The sequence below is a fragment of the Labeo rohita genome, chromosome 8 (assembly GCF_022985175.1).
Source record: "Labeo rohita strain BAU-BD-2019 chromosome 8, IGBB_LRoh.1.0, whole genome shotgun sequence".
NCBI classification, from domain to species: Eukaryota; Metazoa; Chordata; class Actinopteri; order Cypriniformes; family Cyprinidae; genus Labeo; species Labeo rohita.
This window is the reverse complement of record NC_066876.1, coordinates 25,631,098-25,637,207: the sequence shown is the minus strand read 5'-3', so window position 1 is coordinate 25,637,207 and position 6,110 is coordinate 25,631,098.

The following is a 6,110-nucleotide window of genomic DNA, read 5'->3' as shown; positions in this document are numbered from 1 at the left end:
GCGGTGGCGGTTGTATATTTTTAGTGTACAGAGCAAGTTGTCTGCCGTGCCCTCTGTAAACATACTGAAGAGCCTTACAGCTGACAATAATCACTTTTAGCTTTCACTGTAGCAAAAAAAGCGAAAGTAAATTAATAGAAGCTAATTTTAATTCCTAAAATCCATTTGACGAGAATTACCTACATTTCTCTCACCCTTACAATATTGCAGGAGTCAATGACGTTACGCTTATTGTTTTTCAGTCCGGATTATCCAAGACGAGTTTTCCATTTCTAAAATAAAAGTCATTTTAATATTTATTGCATAGGGTTTAAAATACATCTAAAAATACAACTAGCGGTGGAATTGATCAGAGACTGTAAAAATGTCATAATCAGTTACATCTGTATCTTTCAAATGAAAATTCTGATATAAAAATATCAGTAGGAACTAATGCTGTGGCATAAGTAACAAACAAGAAAAAGTTTTTTCAGATATTTTGGCCTTTTCATGACAATGCAGGTCTTATTAAGGTCAAACGAAGTATGGGCCTAATCCTAAATTCTCTAAATTCTCTAGACTCAAAAACATGTTTAATTAAAAATAATGCTTTACATTGGTACTGTATTTTGGTACTTCTATACATTGCATAGTCACTAAATGCATTTTTATACAAAGGTATACGTGTTTTTTTTCTTTAGATGCATGAAACAATGAATTCAGAGATACTTCAGACAGATAGATATTATTAAAATATCCTTTTCATAATCTCGAACACCCTTATTTGTTACTAACCCATATCGAAACAGCAACAGAAACGCATGCACAATGAAATCTAAATATGCGTCATGGACACATTATTTCTGAGCTTTCTCTCGCAGTAATCTAAAACAAATATTTTGACGTGTGGTTGTGGCTTCATTCATTTCAAAACCAGATCACAAACAGGAGTGAGTCGACACGTTTCAGCCATGAATTCGAATGTTAAAAAAAGTGCTATATTTTCTTGGAGAAGCAGTGCGCTTTTATTTTAGAATTCGTGCGTCGTGGACGCATGGATTGTTGCTATTACGTTTGCAGAATATAAAAGGATAGACGATGAATGATAAAATGGTGACTGTCTGAGAGTTTTCATGGTCGAGCAGCATCAGAAATCCGTTAGATCGGTGGGAGGAAACGCAGTCCGGCGCGCAGTGCCAAGATTTTCAAATTTAGGCGCTTTCGGTGTAAAAACGCACACGAATGTCTCCAAACGTACCCTGCGAGAGAAGACGACATTATAGCGTGTCTGGCGTTTCAAAACGAACTTTTCTCGTTTATGGAGATGACATGCAGTGATCTTCTTCCTGGTTGCGCGGCTGCGTAAAACCGTCTAGAAACGCACGATGTTTGATCAAGCTTTATTCTCCAAATCTAATGAATTACATTTATGAGAATTATTCTGCTCCCGACATGGGTTTATACCGACTGTCAACGAGAAAAAGGTAAATAAAACAATATTTAAATGAGCAAACACTCTAGTCATGTTTGGGCATGTCTGTGGTCGTTTTATCATTTATGTATAGTTTACAATTAAAAAGAAGGCTTTTTATGTTTATTTCGAGAGCTGTGTGTGGGTTAGTTAAAACTGTAACTTATAAATAATATATAATATGTCGAATGTATAGCATTATAATGTGAAATCGAAAGTCAGAAATGACACAATGCAAAAATGAAGATTTTACTAAAAACTGTAATAGCTGTCAGTACTGAAATATATCAAAGCAAAGATGATGACTCTTGCATTCTCAATCATGTGGAGTTAGACTATATTGTATAAGCGTATGTTCTCTATATATGCATATATTTTCATACATCCAAATGGTAAACCAAAAATGTCATTAATTTATACCAGCAAAACTCCATCTTATGGGTTAAAGCAGGTAGGGATTGCTCTAACAATTGCAGGTCATCACTTTTTACAGTGTGACTGAAATTGTGATGTTTTGTTCATAGATTGTAGCATATGTGGGTGTAGAGGTCTCACATCTGACCTTTCGAAAGTTTGATCGAGCTGACAGTTAATAGTTTTATGGGAACAGCTGCTTCTTATGTGGGTTTTCAAAATGAACCGAGTGACCACTGCAAAATATAATATTTTTAAACTTGAGAACATTTTAAGAGAGGCCTTTTTATTATTTTAATACTAGTAAAAATGATAGCATAAGGGTTCATTTTAATTGCATGAATGTTGGAGTAAACAGTTATTTTTTGCTCATTCAATAATGCTATTTTAAACACATAATTGGTTGCATAGAAAAACATACACAACAACACAATTTATAATTTATAAAAAATATAGAAACAGTTTTTTATAAAATATTTATTTAATCACCATCATCATTATTATTATTATCATTATCGTTATTATTTTTAATGTAATTTTATTGTTATTTTTTATCACACTGCTACAAGATCAGACTGCTACAAATGGAGACATAAGGAAGCATTATGCGGCAGACCTTTCATCTGCATTTCACAAACTGTTTGCCCGGGCCTGTGTCTCATTTTTTTTTTTTTTTCCCCAGTGTCTGATGTTAAATTGCTCAACTGCAATATTTTGTTTTGTCCCAGAGAGGTTCTTGAGTGTCAAAATCTTTCATCTTTTTCATCAAAACACTTGTTAGTCTTTTTTTTGATCCAGTTTATTTGTGCGCATATCGATTTATGTCATGTTTTACATCAATCTAATATAATTGTTTAAGTGTGTGTATAGGATAATTGCTTTTTAACCCGGGTGCTTTTTAAAAACACTGTTTTTAAATTCAGTATATGCAAAAAATACACTGTAAAAAATGGTAACATGCAATTATTACCTTAAAAAGCAATTTCTACTGATTTAATTTATAAAAAGTGGTTTTGTTGGTATAAATTGATGTTTACAGGTTGGTTCAGTGATGTCAAATAGTATTTTTGTCTTGAACAAAGCCAATTATTTAAAATGTTATCTTTTTTTTTGTGTAGTAATATAAACGGCCAACCTGTGTTGCTTTATGTGTGAAAGTGATTGCAGAATGCTAAATAAAACACCCGTTGCATTACAGCCAATGTGTCATTGTTTTTGTGGCCAATATAACAAGTTTGCTGCTTTGTAATTTATGAGTGTTACAAGAGCTTGTGTGAGCAGCTGCCAGGTGGAGTGCCACTTGAAAACTTTGTTTTTCCCACAGAAGGAGTGATACAATATGTCCAAAAGCCCTGTGGTGGTGAGCCATTGGCCAGTCAACAGGGCCACTTTTATCAGACGTTTTGGGAAGAAGTGCCATTTTGCTTTCCATTTTCATGAGAAGTTCATCTGTGGTTGCAGTGACTGACAGCACAGAACTCAATTCAAGGCAGCTTCCTTCCACTTTCTGCACAGGCATTGGGGGTTGTGATACAAATATACAAAACGAGTTTGCCGATAGGTAGGTAGGTAGATAGATAGATAGAAAGATAGATAGATGTTGAAAATATAACTACAGTATGTACACATATAATCACGTACACACAATGTACACACAAATAACAAAAAGTGAAGCCTCTGAACTGGCTGAAGGATTTGTCAGATTTGCTGAAAATGATCTGATGTGTCCCTGTCATGATAGTAATGGAGCTGCCTGCTTAACCGTGTCGAACAATGCTAATATATGACATGCCAATGGCCTACTTTGCTCCTGTTCACATATAAAGTATTTCATAATGGATCTTTTTTAAAGTGCCGATCAGAAATCGTTACATCTAAACCTTATTTGTTAAAAGTACACCTAAAGAGGTTTACTGGCAGTTTGCAGGGTGTTTATGCAAACTATATTGTTGGACAGCAGATATTAAACAAATATGTATTTGCTTATATAATTTGGTGTGTATGTAAATACATACAGGAGGGGTTTCAGGGACTTTCAGCTCAGGTCAGGTTGCCACGTTTATACACAGTGTAAATTTCAATAATTCAAATGCTTTTTAAAAACATTTGTGTGTAGTTTCAGATAAATTGATATTTATAATCATATTATATTATGTAATATATATGATTTAATATGATGTAATTATATTGAAAAAATATTTTATTTAGCTGTAATTATTTTTATATATTTTTCATGATTGTTTACATGTCACTGAGAAGCCATTAATACAAACAGACATGTGGTGAATGTATTTAGTTTTTAATATTTTAATATTTTCATGTATTAAATGTAACATTTATGTTTTTCAATAAAATATATTCTCCTTAAATCAATGTTAATGCCAAGCAGGATCGCTTTGTGACAAATTACCCCACATGCGGTTGTGCGAGTTAATGCGTTTGATGAACTGAAATCTTTTTTGCATTGTAAACAAGTGTGGGACAACAAGTGTGTGTTCAGTGGGTTTTTTTTTTGCAGCTAAGACTTTAGGGTATGGAAAGCGAAAATAAACCTACACTGAGAAATATGCGCTGGGAAAAAAACGTGACAACTAACCCCATCCACATTCTTCCCTGTATGCATTTGAATGGCGCAGGAACATTTCGTTTAGTTTTGTTTTTTTGTCAAGTGTGTAGCCTATTACTGATGAAAAAATCTCATACAAAATACACTAACAGATGAATGGCACTCTAGTAAAATGTAATGCACAATAAGAAAACAAGCTCTGATTTGTGATTAACAGCACGACCACAATATTAGCTCACCAGTATTAACGTTTGAATAATGGTCATTCCAAATCCCAAAAAAACAAAAAAAGGCAGCTGGAAATTTTAAATCTAAGTGAAAATGGCCGGACATGGCCTACAACAGAAGTGACTCAGCAGTTCATGTTCTTAACAGCAATACGCGCCCTCTAGTGGCGCACAAGCGCTACTGCAGAATAAACAGTAACGGTCCAGTTTTTATGATGAGCAGGTTTTCAACGCCACGCAACGCATTACGTACTGACGTCATTTTACAAAGAATGAGTTAAAAAATAATAATTTGAAAGAGAGGAGGAAACGATTCGGCTTAAAATGACTTAAATAATCATAAATGTACATTGACAACCCTTTGAAAATATCTTCATTTCTGCATTTCTAATTAAAAATAAATTCTACAGTTACAGACAAACAATTATCGTTTGGTGCATTCAATAAAAAATGCAAAAAATACAGTTGTCTGTGTATTGTTATTTTAGTCAGACTAGAATTTGTGACATATTAAAGAAACAGTTCACCCAAAAATGAATATTCTCTCATTAATTACTTACCCTCATGTCGTTCCAAACTTCGTTCGTCTTCGGAACACAAATTAATATATATTCTTTTATGAAATCCGAGAGCTTTCTGACCCTGCGTAGACAGCAAAAGTCCTACTACGTTCAAGGTCTAGAAAGGTAGTAAGGAGATCATTAAAATAGTCCTTGTTACATCAGTGGTTCAACCATAATTTTACGAAGCTACGAGAATAATTTTTGCTGAGCAAAAAACTGAAATAACAACTTTATTTAACAATTCTTCTCCTCTAGGTCAGCCAAGCGCAGTGTTGCCTAATCTGCGGTTTTCCCGCGGAATCGGGCTAGTTTAAAACTGTTGCCGTGGGTTGTTTGTCATGTCCGCCGGTATAAACGACCACAATAAGGTCGTATTTAGCCCCTGGAATGCGAATTAACCAGGGGAAACCTGGTAAAAGTGTATTTTACACCCCAGAACACAATTTTTAATGGGGGACCCCTCTCGAAACGCGATTGCGCTAGTGGTGAAAACCTGGCAACCCTGCCCTAGTGCCATTTTGGAGAGTACCATGACTTGTTTTCGGGTGATGAATGAACAGTAACATTACATAGCCGCCTCCCATCCAATAAATCGCAACAGGCTAAGCTTTGTGTTACTTTTGATATGAAACAAAGTCTCAGATTTCAAATTCTGTCCATTTCATTAGGAAAATCAAGCAATAAATACCGTTTTGGCGCTCTTTAATGTGCCGTGATAGATCGTTGATCATCTGTTAAGTATTATATAATGCACATTTCAATGAAATTTTACCTTTTTGTGTTAAAGAAAACCTTTTTAATCTTAAAAACTGGTATTCGAACAACTGCAAACACACACAGACAATTTCATAGCATAAATTCTATTTATTATTTGCCCATAGTACATAGAA